Genomic DNA, 18,506 nt, shown 5'->3' on the forward strand with positions numbered 1-18,506 from the left:
ATGGCTCTCTGAGCCCAACCCTCCAGGACATCTGGGTCGATAGGAGCATTAGACACTTTCGCTAAGAATGCCATTTCAAGAATTTTTGCCAGGGGACCGGAAAGATCAAGAAGCTTATCTTGGCAGGACCTCCAAGCACGGTCAAGTCCGTTTTTGGGATCCCCAGACCATTTTTTCATAAAAGTGACCATAGTAGGGTCAATATCCGGGGTGTCAGTGACCTTACCCTTAAGGTCTGGTCTAGGGCATTCTGCGCGTAACCTGGCTTTCACATCCTTGTGGAATCCGGCCCGGATGTGATCCTGGAGGTATAAAGCTACCTCCGGAGGCGGAGTCCAGCTTGAGGAGCGAGGGTGAATAATATCCTACGGATTAAATGTCAACACCCGAGGGGTCTTGGCGACAGGACTCTTAGCTTTCTCTGTCTTTTTATGTTTGCTTGGGACTGGGCAATCCCGAGGCCCACCTCCGAATAAGAATCAGTGAATGTTTGGAGAAAGAATGGTCAGAGGATTGATCTGTTCCGTAAGCGTCCTGCAATTGCGAGGAGCTATAGCCATGCTCCTTTTGAATGGAAGCAGACAGTTTGTCAAAAATGTCCGAGTGCGCCTACTTCTTGGCCTTCAATTTACCTTTGGAGGTAGAGGGTTGGCTCGTTTGTGCTTCTTCAGAGGGCGTAATGGGAGGAAGCCATCCTTTATGGCACGCAAAGCTCCCAAAATGGTGTGTGAGAGGGCCAAGAGCCTTCGCTAACGCCTTGTTAACTGATAGCTGGACGCTATTATCCAATGCGGCAACCAGGTTTTCTTCAAAAGATGGGGACTCACCCCCAAAATATTAATCCTCCTTATAGGAGTAAGATTGGGCCATGATAATATTGAATACGTCCAAAGGAGCGTAAATTCAGTGGTAGCCAGAGACTACAGTCAGGGGGAGTGCAAAAACCCCAGCAGGCTAAGTACATTTAAATTTAAATATATAAAGTGTGGAGGGAGCAGCCTGCAGCACTCTAGGCAAAGCCTATGCTTATTTTCCGACCCTGAGCCAATCCAGTGGACTCAGGGCGTAAAGGAGCCAAGGTAATGTCAGTACAGGCAAGGGAGGTAGCTTTAACCAGGCAGGAGCACTCGCGCTGGCTCGTTCAGGCTGACCGAACCGTCAAAATGCTCATGAAAGGAGAAAAACAGGCGCCAGAAGAACAAGCGAGCGCGTGTGGATGCTTGTACAACTAGGCTCTACAAAAGAGGCGAAAGCAGCGAAAGCAGCGAAAGCAGCAACGTAACGTGTAAATACGGGCGAAGCCCCGTAAGGAAAAGGCTCCCGCTCCCACTCCACAAATTAAGGAAAGCACGGTCAAACGCAAGGGCTAGCGGCACGACGATCAAGTAAATACAATAGCGGCACAATAAAGTCAATAAAGTATCAGAAAAACAAGAGGCACTTAACTGGCTGCGGAAGCAGCAAAGAAAGAGGAAGTTCATTTGCCTCTGAGGTTTATATCTACTGTATTCTCTATGGTTATACCGGTATTCCCTTGAATGCTGGGATATGTTTCATTTGAATAACATCTTCTCCTATTAGCTGCTGTTGATAATAAAGCATAGAAAGAGAAGCATAATCTGAGCCTCCAGTCCTGACATAGAATTGAGTCTGTTAGCATGTGTGCTTTAACCCTGCAAAGTGTCTCACAAGCATGTGCCTGGTGGGAAATGCATTCTGATGAGATTTTCTAGTCACTGCTATTTGTCACTCCCATGGGTGGTCTCAGCTGACATCAGGTTAGGCACCACTACAGAAGGGGAGTAGTGCACCAGCTCTCTTTGCCCTACACCACCTTTGGGCTCCACGGATGCCAATTGTCACGCATCTCGAGTTAGAATAACACATTTCTGGTTATTTTCCAGAATTACAGCAACGCCTGAGATTGTTACGCAAGTCCTGAAGTGCGGTAAAACCTTCTTGTTGCAGTTTCTCACTTTGCTAGTCAAGCTCCGAGTAGTGTTTATCAAAGGCCACAAGGTGGCGCTGGTGCACGGAAGGTATAGGAGCATGATTTATTAAATATTTATATGGTTCCTTCATGATCATTGCATGATTTTGCTTGCAAGAAATTGTCACTCATAGTCGTTGAATTGTCACTCATAGTTACACTGAAATTATAAAAATGTCACGCATAGCAATCTGAAACCTTGGCAGCTATGCTCTCGTTCACCTCGTGAACTCTTCCTGCCCCCCACGTGAGACGATAACTTCATTGTCCTATTAACATCGTTGTGGGGGCGTCAGTCCTGTTGAGGCCTCTTTCGGAAGGCGTCGGCCCTTGCTCTGAGCTCGCGCCGCTCAGGGCAATGGCGGAGGCGTTCGTGTCTCGCGTTGCCGCAGGTGCGGGGCTGGCGACGGCGCCGAGGTAGTACAAGGCAGACCGGGAAGTCGTTTGCTGCTCCTCCATGTTCCCGTGGGTGTCATAGACCTGGCGGTACCCAGCAGCTACCCTCACTCTGTGCTGTCGGTCGTAGGAGGCAGCCGGGTCTTCAGGTAAGCTCGGCTGGTCAAGGGGCCTCCTGTGGGACCGGACAGGGGCTGCCCCTCTCGGATCTGAACTCCCTGCAGCGGAGAGCATGGCTCCGGGAGGGGGGAGGGGAAAGGGCTGAAAGGGGGAGGAGAGTGAGCGACACTAAAGGAGGAGAGAGGGAGACTCGCCACATTCAAAGTCCCAATAAACAGTTAACCGGACACATTTTTAAAAGAATCCATTTATTTCAATCAAACCATGACACATCCGCTAACAAGTGCTTCTCCGGCTTTTACGAATGGTTCATCTCTGCTATTTTATTTTGGATGTCTCTATTGTAAATGCATTGGCGAAGTCAACAGATCTCGGCAGTGCAAGACCTATTGGCTTTGTCCAATGTGTTTTAGCCATGTTGTGCACCACGTAGTTGCTGTTCAGCATGGCTAAAGGTTTACGGCGTAGAGGACAGTGGAGGGGAACAGAGCCTTGTGGCGTACAGTGGATGGGCATAGAGTGGAGTAAAGTGTAAGGTGTTGTGGAGTGCTGTAGAGTGGCGTTGTGTATAGAGGGACCAAAGTGTCGTACAGTGCAGTGGAGTAGCGTTGAGGGAGTGGAGTAAGTTGTAAATGTATTTAGAGTGGAGAGCCGTAGAGGGGTTTAGAGTAGAGTGAAGTGACAGAGTGGAGCGGCCTAGCGCGGAGTGTCGGAGTAGAGTGCAGTGTTGTGAATTGGAGCTCTATAGAATGGAATAAAGTGTCAGAATAGAGTGGAGTGCTGTGTGGTGGAATGTTGTAGAGTGTCATAGAGTGGGGTGTGTAGAGGGCAGTGGCACAGCGCAGAGTGGAGTTTCTGTAGTGTAGCACACTGCTATTACAGACAACCTATTTTTGGTAGAAATGACCATTATGTTTGGTGAGACATACAGTTTTAGTGAGCAAACTATAGAGCGCATTAACAATATGTAGAAATGGTATCACTAAGTGTATTGAATTGTTTTACTCTTATTAAAATATTTTTCCACCACACTTCAGAATTAAAAAAAATGCTTCATTTGTGCTTTACTAATTCTGAAATATTTGCACAGTTAACTTACAGGCATTTAAATTGTGCTGTGTGCCCCAAAAATATCATTTTACAGTGTTTCCTCTCACATGGGTGCCCAGCATGATTGTCACATAAATCTTCTTACTTTGAAGACGGAGAAAGAAAAGTAAGCATTAAGCTCTGGGAAAGATAGAACCTGATATTTGTCCTGTCTTTTAATGCACAGCAAATGTGACAAGATAAGAACAACATTTAAAGATCTGTTTACAGAAAGCACTTGTGGAAGAATACAAGGAGAGTTGGTGAACAGGCTATGCTCCACAGGATGGACTAAGACGTGGTGGCTGGTGACTGAAAGGAGTGGTGGGGCACAAATACAAGACGGAATTGCACCTTGTGAGAGAGCCTCACTACCCATGTATTTCCATTCACCTACTCACCCACTGCCTTTGGTCACCTACCCATTTGCTCATCCACATTGTCATCCACTGCCATTCACACAACTCTTATACACAGACACCCACATTTTCTCAGCCACTCTGTCAAGCCCTGCAAACACATTCAAACAAACACACATTGCCTCACCCCTCCAGTATCTAGCAGTTTCAGTGCTAAAAGGTACACATTTATTTGAGCTGCAGGTTACATGTTTAATATGACACATCACGTCATTAGTCTGCAGAAGAAATAAAACAATAACTAGCCATGATAAATTACTGGAACCATTACTGCTTTTGAGAGACGAAATCGCCTACAGAGGCAGTGAAAGGAGAGGAGAGCTGAGAGAACAGATTTTTTTCTTATTGTCTGTAAAAAAGATAGAGCTCCAACTTGTGTGCAGGGTTGTCCTAGTCATATTTATGACTTGAGGTCTTCAGGTCACACTCCTGTCTCCCAGAGAGCCCTGGATGGAGTTATTTATTGTATTTATTCCATTTCTCTGCCACAGACTGCTTGTAATGCAGGAAAAGGGGATTTTCTTTGCGCAATGCCACATTCTTTTAATAAAATGTGACCTCTGGTACGTAGACCCTTCTGATCACACCCCACCATTTGAGTAAATAGGAAAGGGTGGAGAATAATATCGGAGTGACATGAAGTTTTCAGAAACCCGGGCTGAACAAAAAACGCTCCAGTCTGTTTACTATCAAGGCTTCTGGTGGAGGAGGAGATAAGCCAGGGACATCACTGCGTTCTGAGAAAACGTAAGGGCTTTGCGTGGGCAAGCCCTGTCAGCCCTACTGTGCAGCTTTCAGCCACATACTGACGCAGGCGCAGTGGGGCTTTTCAAAGTGCACAACTTTCACTCCGAAAATGTGCAGAACATGTTTTACTTTCATCATGTAATTAAATATATGCTAGACTAGAGTGGCCAGAAAAGGCTAGGGGCACAGCCCCTTAGCCCTTGAACACCAGCCGCCCCTGCATGCTGGTCAGCTTAAAACAAATAAAATCAGCAAATAGCAAATGTAAGTTACAAAGCCAAAGGTAAATAATTGGCAGAATACATTCCCAGGGAAGCTTTCAGAATGCCCCCAAGATGTCTTTGCAAACCAGACAGCTGAGCTGTTTGATAGGCTTTGACCTAAAAATGGTTGGCATTCTTATCAGACCAATACATATCCGTTCATGGCTAACAACTGCACCACCACTCCTGCCAGAAACTGCATGCATGATATTCCTGGCCTTCCATAGAGCTCCATTTCTGTTTTTGTTTTTCCTGCTTTTAAGATTGGATAGAAAAAAATAAGATCTAGACAAATTAAAAAATACTCTTCCCATGTTTACGGAAATATATATATATATATATTAAATAGTGGAAATCCAGCTTTAGGATTTTTAAGCGCATTCGGAATTTGAGAAGCCAGAGAAACAGACTGCTTTGTTATATTTGACAAATTACAGATTGCAATTTGATTTCTAGTGGGTGTCCTATAGGGCTCCTGGATCACAATGCTTTTGAAGGCCAGCAGCCAAACAGATTCCTCTGAACATGAGTCACTTTGAAGCTTAACGGATTCACTGAAACATGATGTAGTTACAATAAATATGACTGGCTTCTTTGCAAACAATGAGAATTGTTCCAGGTGCTTTCCTGGACAGCATTGCCGTTTATAAAGACCGTGGGAAGCCCAATGTGAAGGATTTGTTGTTTGGAGTTTTTTTGGGGGGGTGAGGGGGTTACAGCAAGTAGTGAAGCACACGTTTCTGCCATCCTCGCTTTACAGTGAATTATTTCACTGAGCACTGATCAAAGTGGCACACTTTGCTTGGTTTGTTTTACTCCAGCACTGACCTGGCTAACCCCCACCATTATTTACTTTGTAGAAGCAGGAGATTATTTTTCAGGAACGCAGATTGTAAAATAATGTGATACACATGGTAATGCTTTGCCCTCCTCATGGAGAAGTATCACACATAAAAAATGGAAGTGTCACCAAGAAGCCTAGTGCAAACACGGAAATGTCATACTTGGGAAGCTTAAAACTCAGCAGCTATGCCACAGTGTTCCTTGTAGCAAGTCTTAGGCCCTGCACCTCATACACAATCATGACAACTGCCTCTGCGGCTGGTGCAAGGATGCAAGAGAGGTGTGTAAATGTCGGGTAACACACAACATTGCTTCTCAACTTTGGATTTGTAGTGAATATAACCAATCTAACAAACGGGTATGCTGTTGAGTCCACTGTCTCAGTCCAGACTACCACTCATAATCCTGGATATGTTGTAATCCTTGCGGTGTGGGCCAGGGGGTGATCCCGGTCAGTAACTCACCCCCATGACATTTGTGGTCCGATTAACTTTTCAGATGGGAGATTGACGTTTGGTTCAGAGATGTCACGCAAGTTTAGTTCCACTTGCTCCTGAGCTGTCCGGTCTGGCCTCGTAGTGGCCTACCATAATTCTTTATTATCTGGTTTCCTCTCTTATCTTCAGACCTCCATCTCTTGAAGAGGGATACTTTGCATATTATGACTTCATTCTCCGTCTAGGCTGATTCTCATGCCATTCTTCCCTGTAATAAGCCAAGGTTGTTGCTCAAATGGCATCCAAAACTTACTTTCTGCCTTTCGTTTTTGGATTAGGATACGGTCACTTAACTGAATATGGGAATTTCTGGCCAATGGGTGCTCATAAATATTTTCTCAGGGGCCACAAAGTACAGCCTGGGATGTGCTTGAGTGCCACATTGAAGCTGGGCCATCCCCAGGGAGGGATGGGAGATTATCCATACAGTTTTAAAACAACAAAACAAAAAAAAAACTCCTTTTTGAAACTGGGAAATGGGAGATTTAGAAAAACAAAAAAAAACATGGGGTCATGTCTTTTCTCCATAGGCTTATGTTGAAACCGAACCGATTTTAGGTGGGAGATATCTAATCTAACACCATTTTTTACTTCAAAAATCTGAAGCCTCCTGCTTGAATCGGGTCTAAATATAAAAAGGCCAGAACCAGAAAACGAAATTGCTTGGTTAGTAAAAAAAAAATTAAAAAAAGAAGAAGAAAAAAGAAAGGAACAAAATGGAACTCGGGCAGATTTAATTCTCTGCTGGTCTTTCTCGGAAGAATGCCTGCTGGCTGCAAGGGGAGGTCTGCTGGATCATACTTTGAATAACACTGCTCTTGCCCTTCTGGCTTGAAAAGCAGCTTTATTGTTTTTTCTTGTTCCGTATTGGCCGGTTGAGATGACTAACGCAGCACTCAGGATCACATTGGCCACTGGACACTGGGATACCTCAGTTGCTGGCAATCCCCCGCTCGTCATGCAGTGAGGGTGTTCCTGTATGTCCACAAGAATTGGTGGATCTCTGTCTTACTATTTCCCTTATGTTACAAACCACGTTTTTTATGGTTCGCATAAGTCTCTGCACTTTCCCATCAGCCTGCATCCACCTTGAGGTCACTTTCCTGTTGAGTATTCGTAGAGGCTGTAGGTATCGGTGGAATTCCATCCCTTGAAATGGTGACCCTTTGTCAGGCTGGGGCAGTCAAATATTGAAGATGTTTTTTGGTTTCGAACACACATGTTCAGGTAATGGTGCTGCTATTGCTTCAGATACTAGGAATCTGAAATAAGTAAGTGACTCACATCTAGGACGGATCCAAAGACAGCTCTTGCGTCTTTGCCATGGTTTATCACTCTGCTCCTCACTTATAACTGGAGGCAGCGTGTCAGGAGCACTAGTAGTTTGGCAACATTGGCACTATCTTGTCGACTAAGGTATCTGTCGTGGAAACCATGCCTTTTCTCAGAGTTGAACTGCCCCTTGGTGCCCTTGATGTTCTAGGCATGGTACATGGAGGCTTAATTGCCCGGGGTACAAGTGTGTCTCCCTTAAGGATGCCTCTTTCTGTGGCACTATGCACTTTTTGGACTAGCCATAAAACTCTCGGGTTTGTTTGACTTTGCTGTTCTCTTCCATGGAGGTTGGACTTGAAGAATATTCTCTAGTTTGTTTGGGCAGCTAGACATGCTTTTTTTAGGCAGGTGTTTGAGAGAGACCTTTGTTACCTATTCAGAGAGCAGTTCGCTTGGGCAATCTATGGAGACTATTACCTCTACTTACTCTTCAGTCTCCTAGCCCGAACAAGATGCGTTTGGTCACTGGCATGAGAGTGACTTGATATGTTGTGCACTGGGTTGTTGTACTGAGAACTGGTATTTCAGAAGTTGCAGCTTTCACATCTCAATTTGTAGGGGGTGAGTGAGAGAGACTCCCCACGAAGAAGGATAATAGTTGCTTGTGATATGTTGTCACCTAAAGGGGTGTCCATACAGAAATGGAGAACATGGCTGCAGGTCCCCTTTATGGCAAGGGATTCTCTCTTTTTCCGAGAGTACCTTTTTTCGGTGTCAGAGCGGCTCTGCTGTCATACACAATTGATCTTCACTCCTCTCTGTCTTAATGCTGCATCAGAACTGTCCACAGCCTAAAAAGGGCTGTCATCTTCGAATCCTTGAAAGCATTGCAGTAGCCCATTGCTGTGTCATTGAGCATGGATGCTGTGATTTCCCCCCTACGCTAACGCCCAGTTCCATGTCGTGGAGGTTTTTGTGAAAGCCTGTAGCAGTTCCGAGAGGGTAGCTAGGTTTGGGATGAAATTCCCACAGTATGTGGCCATCTCGAAGAAGCTTAGGACTTCTGCACCAACTTGTGGTGTATCAGTGTCTTGGATGGATATTGCAGACATACACCAGAATATTTCCACTCATATTGAGCACCCTAGTTAGTCCTGTTAGTATTTCCTTTTATTGTGTTTTGAAAAATGTATTAAGCTAACTAGATGCCAAAGCTTAAATGTCTTTATCTTCAGAGCCCTACCCGGGCTGAAGATGTGCTTATGTACCTGCGCCTTTTCTCAAATTTGAGCCGGTGTTACCCAGAGTTGAAGTTTAATTTAGAATCTCACTGTGTACTATGAGATCTCATTCAGAGCCTCATCTGTCGCCCACTGATGAAAAATCAAGAACGCAAGGAAGGACACGCTCCAGGAGCGCAGCAACTCTAAGGAACTTTTCTCAGTCATCGGGTTCACAGATTACCCACGCACCCCAAAGCCACCAGCATCACCTCAGTCACAGGACCTCTGCGACAAACTCACCTCCTTTTTCTTCCACAAGACAACTACAGCGGCTTCCTCCTGGAAAATCCTGGCACCAGAACCTGTGACAGACCCCACCCCAGATCCCACCCAGACCATCCACAGCTGGTCCACGCTCTTGACAGACGAAACAGTCAACATCATGAACAGCACACACCCCGGACACCCCTCGGACACCTGCCTGCACCTCATATACATCAGAGCCAGCGCATCCTTTGCCCCCAAGCTCCGTAACGCAATCAACTGCCCCATCAACACTGGCACCTTCCCCAATGACTGGAAACACACCAAAATATGCCCTCTCCTGAAGAAACCTTTGGCCGACGCATCAGAACAAAAGAATTTCCGTCCCATTTCACTGCTACCCTATCCCGCCAAAGTACTGGAGAAAGCAATCAATGCACAACTATGGAATTTCATCGATCCAACAACTCCCTGGACAGCTTCCAGTCTGGCTTCCGCAGCAACCACAGCATGGAGACAGCCTTCTTGGCATCCACCGATGACATCTGATTACTCCTAGACGGCAGCCACACCGCAGCACTCATACTCCTCGACCCTCAGCAGCATTCGACATGGTCTCCCACAGCACTCTGTGCATCAGACTCCACGTCATAGGATTCCTCAGAAGAGCCCTGGAATGGATCCACTCCTTCCTCTCCGGGAGGGCGCAGAGGGTCAGACTCCCACCCTACACTTCCAGACCACAGGAGTCAACTGCGGAGTCCCTCAAGGATCCACACTGAGCCCCTCACTGTTCACGGTATACATGGCCCCTCTTGCTGCCATCGTCAGAAACCACGGTATGAACATCATATGCTGATGACACAAAACTCATAATTTCCCTCACTGAAGCCCCAGACATGGCCAAAAGGAACTTCCATTCAGGAATGGAAGCCGTTGCCACCTGGATGAGAGAAGGCTGCCTCAAGCTCATCTCCGACAAGACTGAGCTCATCATCTTCGGAAACGCCATCCAGCTTGGGATGACTCCTGGTGGCCCACATCCCTCAGCACCCCCCCCCTGCACCGACTGAGCACGCCCGCAACTTAGGAATCATCCTTAACTCCTCCCTATCCATGACCCGCCAGGTAAACTCTGTCGCTTCCTCCTGCTGGCACACACTCCGCAAACTTCAGAAGATCTTCAGATGGATGCCAGCAGACTGTCACAGGACAGTCACCCACACCTTAGTCACTAGTAGGCTCGACTGTGGCAAAGCCCTCTACACCAGCACCCCAACCAGGAACATCAAAAAACTTCAACTCACCCAAAATGCCGCCACCAGACTCATTCTGGACCTCCCTTGCCGAGAACACATCTCCCAACACCTGAGGACCCACCCACTGGCTACCAGTCGAGAAGCAAATCATCTTCAAGCTTCTTACCCACACGTTCAGGGCTATACACAACACAGGACCAGCCTACCTGAACCACCACGTCTCCTTCCACACCCCTGCCAGATCCTCCGCTCTGCCCAGATGCCCCTGGCCACCATCCCTCGCATCTGCAAAACCACCGCCAGAGGACGATCTATCACCTACACTGCAGCAAAGAGCTGGAACAACCTCCCCCTGCACCTCGGACAAAGCCAGTCGCTCACTATCTTCAGGAAGAACCTCAAGATGTGGCTCTTCGGATGAGGCCCCTCTCCTCCCCTCCCCCCAGCGCCTTGAGACCCTCACGAGTGAGTAGCTGCGCTTTACAAATATTGATTGATTGATTAAGATCGTACAGGACTTAAACTCTCAAAGGGCAAAAAATTATTGTTGACAAAAGACAAGCTGACAGAGCACCACAGACTTGCAGCTTTGTATTATTCGGGCACCTGGCTCTTTGTATGGGCCATTTTCAGTGCGGGTTCATGGAAGCACTCAGTCTGGCGTATATCAATTGGTTCCCCTTCTTGCTGACAAACTTTTCCTCATTTTGAGTTTCTCAAAGTCCGGATTCTTTTTCAAGTCAAAATAGTTATTGAGGGTGATAATTACCTGTTTGTAACCGTGGTCATCTGGGGTATTTGAAAGTTTGAAAAAAAAGCTTTAAAAATTAATTGCCAGCTTAGTGGAGGTGAAGGACTTTTTAGTTCTCTACCTGTAACTTTTTTTTTTCTTCAAATAGATGTTGAGGAGAGCTACCCACATATGCTTGCATGGTGCTGCTGTGGCTGGGTCAAAGTCCTCTAGAAGTCAAGAGTGGGTTGGAGTTGTGTGTCACTTACCGTTCTGGCCTAAAGTACTGAGTATTGTTTGTATTGCAAAGGAGCATGGTTGTTGAGGAGCTGGAGCAAATTGTTTCTGCCCTGCAGGGCATGCTGGAGTGTCCTGTTTATCTCCCGTGGTAAGGCCTGGGCAATATTATTTGACCCTACCAAATGAAACCTGCGAGAAGTGTAAAATCTGGAGTGCCTGAATCAAGCTTTTGTACATTCGCAGGCTGTCTGTAATAACCTTGCAGAATTATTTTTTCCAAGGAAAAGATTAGTAAGATTCTGGAGGACATTAGTGACTCGTGACAAGGTATCCCAGTTTAGTCGCCGATGGCCAGGGAGATAGTGCAGGTATAAAGTTATCTTTCTCGAATGAGAATGATATGGCTCTAAATTCATTTTAGACTCATGGGAATAAATTGGAATACTTTTGAACCCTTAATAGAGGACTTCTTCCGAGCTATTGTTATGCCCACCTCCTCTGGCTCACCACTCGATCCCTGTCTCATAGGATCTGAAAAGACCGGCCAGACTAATTATTTCCACCATTATGGAAAATATGTTGTCAATCACTAGAAACTGGCTGTGTACCCCTAGCCTGGAAAAAGGCCATAGTCACCCCTATCCTGAAAAAATCTTCTCTGGATCCAGCGGTCCATAGTAACTATAGGCCAATATCTCTTGCCCTGCCCAGTCTAAATACTGGAGCATTTTGTCATTAAAACACTATTCCAATATGTGGAAGACCACTCAATACTTGAGGAAGAGCAGTTTGGCTGCCGCCCCGGACACGGGCCTGAATCAGCCTTACTCACGGCCATTGACTGACTGATAGTGGTCCATCAGCGGGTCTGATTCTGTTAAATCTGTTGGCTGCATTCGATACTGTCAGCCACAATAAGCTCCTGACTCGACTTGCTTCGGTCAGTGTATGTGGCACGGTATTGGACTCGATGTGCTCCTATCTGTCGGACCGGTGTCGGGTGGTTGCCCTTCCTCCTTTCCGCTCTGACTATCAAATGTGGCATCCTGCAGGGCTCGGCACTTAGCTCAGTTCTATGTAATATCTATATGAGGCCTCTAATCACACTTATTAAATCTCATAATGTTAATCTAATTAACTATGCGGATGACGCCCAGTTTATATTGTCTCTCGAAGGCAACAGCAGGTGACAGTTAACGACTTTAACATCTGTGTGAACAAGATTATCGGCTGGCTGAACTCTAAGGCCCTCATTCAGAGTTTGGCTGGCGGCGGTAGCCACCAGCCAAACGGGAACCGCCACTTGGCCGCTCCGTGGTCAAAAGACCGCGGAGGCCATTCTGGCTTTCCCGCTGGGCCGGCGGGCGCCCGCCGGCCCAGCGGGAAAGGCCCTGCATCAATGAAGCCGGCTCCGAATGGAGCCGGCGGAGTTGCAGGGGTGCGACGGGTGCAGTTGCACCCGTCGCGATTTTCACTGTCTGCAATGCAGACAGTGAAAATCTTTCTGGGGCCCTGTTAGGGGGCCCCACGACACCCGTTCCCGCCATCCTGGTTCTGGCGGTGAAAACCGCCAGAAACAGGCTGGCGGGAAGGGGGCCGGAATCCCCATGGCGGCGCTGCAAGCAGCGCCGCCATGGAGGATTCTCCCAGCCGGGGGTAATCTGGCGGGAAACCGCCGGACCCGGCTGGGCGACCGCGGCTTCACAGCCGCGGTCGGAATACAAAAGGAAGCACCGCCAGCCTGTTGGCGGTGCTTCCGTGGTCGTCGACCAGAATGACCCTCAAGTTCTATGGTGACAAAACAAAGTTTCTGTGCTGCTAAATCTCCTATCCTGCGATCTCCTAATCTCTGGCCGGTACTAACGGATGGAGTAATTTCTCAAACTGAATCGGTCCGTAATTTAGGAGTTACATTTCACAACAAACCTAACTTTGGAGAGTCATGTGAACAAAGCTGCTGGAATCTGTTTTTGCACACTATGGGCTTTCCAGAAGATTCTTCAGTTGTTGCCTTTTACCGCCAGAACGCTGGTTGTACATAGTGTCATTCTAAGCAGGCTGGACTATTGCAACGCCCCCCTGATGGGAGCAGCAGAATTTTTGTCAAACAGACTACACAGAGTCCAAGTCTCGACTGCTGAATTACCACTGAGTAGACCAGGAGAGCTTTAGCTTCTAAGGCACTGAAGGCCCTTCACTGGTTGCTATTGAGACAGAGAATTGTTTTTAAATTACTTCATCGTTTTCAAAGCTCTTCAGGATTACAGCCCATTCCCCTTACAAAATAGGATAAAAAGAAACTTCCCTGGTAGGAGCATTCACTCCTCGAAAGCTAATTTTGCCCATGTTGCTTATTTAGAATAACAAGATAAGGCGGGCAAGCCTTTATAATCAGAGCAGCTCAGCTCTGGAACCAACTGCATGCCTCCCTTTAATGCTTGGCCGATCTACTGCATTTAAGGAAAGCCCTGAAAACCTGGCTGTTTCCTAAACAAGCTCTAGCTCTATTTTAGCACTTTTAGCTGCAGAAGCTAGTCTTTTTTAGGGTCGAGCCTGCGTTGCATGCGCTTGCACATGCGTATCGCAGCGAGGCGCTTTTGTATTTAGAAAAGGGCTCGGAGCCCTGTCAACTTCACGTCAGTGTTTTTTATTGGTTAGTGGGCTTGCCTAGTAAAATCTGCTTGCTTTCATTAGTCGAAGGCAAGCATACGTCATGCTTTTTCCGGTGGCTAGCCCTCCTCGAGCGCAGCGACCAAGTACAGAAAACATGCGAGGCTCGCTGTTTTCCATCGGGCTCGTGGACTTCTTTTTCTCTAATTTACGAGCGCGATCTCGCTTGGCAGAAGTCAAGCGCTTTACATAGTTAATTTCACTTTTTCGGGTTGTGTACACAAAGGCACTTTTGCCCGATAGGTGAAAAGTCGGGTTAGGAGTTTACAACGCGATCAGCTCTAACATGAGCAAACGCGAGACCCGTTGCATTGTAAAAGCTTGTTTTATTCTGGTATTGGTATAGCGCCAGGAAACCAGTTTAGTGGCAGCGCACTTTATAAACGACATAAATAAAAAATGACCACATCTCGTTTCCAGGGTGCTCTGCTTATTTGTGTGTTAGTGTTGCTTTCTGAGTCTTTTGTTCCTGTACTTCAGGTTTGGGGATCTGTTTACTCGCAACTTCTTTGCTCTTACCTCTCATATGTTTCAGGTGTCACATCACCCTTGAGTCCAGATTTCACCGTGCTTGTGGTGGTGGCCTTTCCTTTCACTAGTTGCTCTTTCGCTCTCTCTTGTGGAGTAGCATGATGCTGCATTTGTCAGCACCTAATATCAATGATGGTGAATAGATATACTGCTTCCTAGTGGACAGACGCTGTCACCACTCCTGCTGCAGTAAACTTTTAAAGCAGTAGGAAGGCAGCTTGGAACTGGGGGCTGCTGCACTTCTTCACTGCCTGTCCATTGCTCTCACACTTTGCAGCACCATGGGCCCCTTTCTCGTGGGGCAGTTCAACTGCAGCAGCAGGGCAGCAGTTCAAAGGTGCCTCAATGGCTTTCAACGTATAATAAGTCAGGTGTATGATGCATGCTGAGAGAATGAGGCACAGCTGCGTGGGTTCTCTTCGTTGGCAATGTGAAGAGTGCTCACTTGGACTGATGGCACTTCTACACTGCTTGTACTCGTAACAGTCTCTGGTGTTAAAGCACACCAGGGCATCCATTTATGCACCTCTCCTGACATCCCATCCAACGTCAGGATGCATGAGTTGTATGTGTATTGAGTTAGTCCCGGTGAACATACTATAGCAATTTTGCAACATCTGAAAATGTACAAGGTAGTGTGATAAACCCTATCTGTTATAAAGCCCTAGTCAAAATGAAGTGCTAGTACTTCCTAAAAGCACATGCATGCAGAGAAGCTTCTGGGATTGGGAAACCTGCTCTTGGCATGGAAACGTTTCCTCTCTTACCCTTTTGGAAATGAACCAACTAACTGACATGCCCCAAGTTGCATACTGATCAGCATCTAGTGCTCTAGGCCTAAAATACTGCCCTTGATACCACCCATTTCTTGCAAGGGACTAACTACCATGCCCCCTGCAGATTATATTTCAATATGTGAGAACAAATAAGAGATAGATGTAATTTTTCCTCTCAGTTGCATTGAATTGGATGATTTCTTTGGAGTACAAAATAATGCAATTTTAGTGTAAAAATGGTGGGAAGTAATCTCTCACCAATGTAGGGAGTATCGGCCCAGCTGACATGCTTCCTGGAATGAAGTAACTGTGCTGGAGCCCATCTGTGGACTTTTAACCACGCCCATCACATGCCCATCACTATCACTTGTTCATGGGCTTGCCTTAAAAAAATACTTTACCATTGGTAAATGCTTTATGTTTGTCCTTCCTTGAGGCAGTTTTGTTACCGTCTTGGCCATTGATCCTGTTACATGGATAATTTAATGTTTGCCGATACGTTTGACTGCAAGCAAACTTCTTTATCCTATTGTGTCTCTCCTTCGCACTCACGCTCATGGCGGCAGTGTCGTGTTGAATTAATTTGCTTATGTCAACTGTTATACTTTTCATTTCATTTTTATTTTATGTGGCAAGAAAAGTCCAGTTAGGAATTTACAACACTAATAGCTCTAACTCGAACAAACTCGAGACCCATTGCATTGCAAATGCTTGTTCTCTTTGGGAGCAGGGACTAACTACTGTATAATTGTGCTTTGCCATGTTTATCTGTTCTTTGGGGGACCTTTTTTTTTTTTTTTTTTGTTTTGGTTTCCTGCTCGTGTTCGGCGAAGCTTCCCTTTTCATTTGCAGAGCATTCTTGCTCTCGGCTACCGTAACCCTGTTGTTCCTGCTTACACATGCTTTACTTAATCTAGCATTCTTGGAGTGTTTGCTTTTTCCAGGAGGTTGCTGCTGCTGTTCCCCTTCCCCCCCCCCCCCCCCCCCCCCCCACACACACACACACACACACACACACACACACACACACACACACAAAGACCAGCATATTACTCTTGTCTCCCCTACCTCCTAACCGAAATGCGCACCATAAAACTTTTCGCCAAACAGGCGCCGCACTTCATTTTTCAGCACAACGCCAGAAAGTCATTGGGGATGTGTGGAATTCAAGATTGCAGGTTGCAATACCTTGTGGCCAAAAGAGGTCCCTAGGGACAGCCTGTGGTACCGCACCCTTTCTCTGCTTCATGCACATTAGAACGGTAAATGTTGCAGGATTTTTTCAGCCAGCATACTATAAGTGAAAAGGCTTTAATGTAACCATGTTCTTCCTGGTTACATTTCACTTGCTTTACTTTTTTTTTTTTTTGGTCCATGCTATCCAAAGTGCTCCCACTGTAATTAACACGCTCTATCAATAGATGTCTCAAATGTGGCATTGCACCAAAGCTGCTCCCTTTGTAACTGGGCTACAAGTTTCAAGTATTGGTGTCAGTTCACCATCCCATGATTCCGGGCAATTAACTTAATCTCCCCATGCCCCCCAAAAAATATATCTGCACTTGTGTAATATAATTAGTGCTCCTGTAAAAAGTGCTTTGACGCCTGCTGGTCGAGTTTGTACTATATAAGATTGCAAAATAACTGCTGTGATTTTGGAGAAGATTTTAAGCCATAAGTGAGCCAGCACCAATAATATATACCCTGCCATCCCTTGTGGCATGGAAAGGTGCTTTCAGTCGGGTATTGTGCGGTGTTTGTCAGATTTCACCAGAAATTTTTACACACAGGCAAAAACGCGTCCACACACTCTCCTTCTCTGTGTTTGGAAAGACTTAAAAAATGTTGGTCATTTTACAAAGTAATGTGCTTTATCCCACTTACTACACCTACAAATCCGCATTCCTCTCTTTTTACGATGCCCCTTAGGCCCCTCTTGTGCGCCCTACTTACCATATAATAGTATGTTTTAGCCACTGAAAGCGCGGGATGAAACTTTTTTTTACACGGATTAGCACTTGTCACATGGTTAAAAGACGCCCCTCCAGTTCCAACTTCTTCTTAGTAACAACAGCAAGGAGATGTCAACCATCATGACTCAATTTTGTCCCATGTAAAGCTCCACGTCGGTCGTAAACTCTTTATTGAATGCTTTTCAGGTGAAGAACCATCTTTGTAAGATATACTCCCCCAGCTACAGACAACTGCAGCCTAATCCACTTCCCTACTTGTATAACCACATTTATCATACTTTTGCCCTAGCTCTCCCTGGGGGCATATTAATTTTGAGGGGCCTTGGGCCGCACTTATTTTGGGGGCCCCTGTCCGTAACAGATTTGAATTTATGATCAAGTTCTAACTATTTCTCTCCCTCTTTGGCCAGGTCACTGACAATGCACAGGCACACCCAACCAAGTTATTTGTGTTTACATCTAATATTCAGGCATAGTGATATTTTTTTTCAATACTTGTAAAATAGGAGCAGCTCACTAATATCACTGTAAATAACGTCTGTGACAACCTCCCATTTCTCATGTGCGATGCCCTGTTTTGGTCTTAACCTTTTCTTATGGATGCTTCATGAAAAAAAAACAGCATTTCTCTAAAAATGTCACTAACAGTTCCTCACACATCACCCACATTAAAAATAAATTACAAGAAAACAGTGCTAAAAACTATTTAAGAAATGTTTAAGGTCATCAGGGCAAAACTCTGCAGTAGATGGAAGTACTTTAGTTACATGCAGGGTCACTGGAATCATGTGGCAGAGAGGACCAAATTATGCAGCAGGGTTGACCCAATATATGTGGAAAGAAAAGTCCAGTTACGTTTTTACAACGCCAATAGCTCTAACTTAAGCAAATGCAAGAGCTGTTGCATTGCAAATGCTTGTTTGCATTTGAGAACATGAACGAAAGAACTCTATTAGATATACAATTATCAGATGCATGAACCTTAATATCGTGGTGTATGAAGTTTAATAAGAAAAATAAATTGGCAAAAATTATGTTGTTTCATGATCGTGTACAATAAGATACATTACTCAGCCTAGACAAATTATAAAGAGTGGATAATGATATTGCTTAGGAACACAGTCTTTTTCTCTTACATGTTCCAGACCCAAGAACGCTAGAGGCTCCAGAAGCAATTTCAGTGATACTTAGAATGTTACAC

The 18,506-nt window shown here is 45.8% G+C and overlaps 1 protein-coding gene across 1 annotated transcript in view; it reads left to right on the top strand.

Annotated features, from left to right (window-relative positions):
* The first annotated feature begins 2,279 nt into the window (after positions 1-2,279).
* RPP25L (ribonuclease P/MRP subunit p25 like) overlaps positions 2,280-18,506 on the top strand; it is a 28,311-nt gene continuing 12,084 nt past the window's right edge. The window contains exon 1 of the mRNA XM_069215210.1: positions 2,280-2,535. The gene's annotated coding sequence lies outside the window, so the exon portion shown is untranslated. The remainder of the gene's footprint in view (positions 2,536-18,506) is intronic.

This window comes from Pleurodeles waltl, chromosome 1_1, assembly GCF_031143425.1.
Source record: "Pleurodeles waltl isolate 20211129_DDA chromosome 1_1, aPleWal1.hap1.20221129, whole genome shotgun sequence".
Classification (NCBI taxonomy): domain Eukaryota; kingdom Metazoa; phylum Chordata; class Amphibia; order Caudata; family Salamandridae; genus Pleurodeles; species Pleurodeles waltl.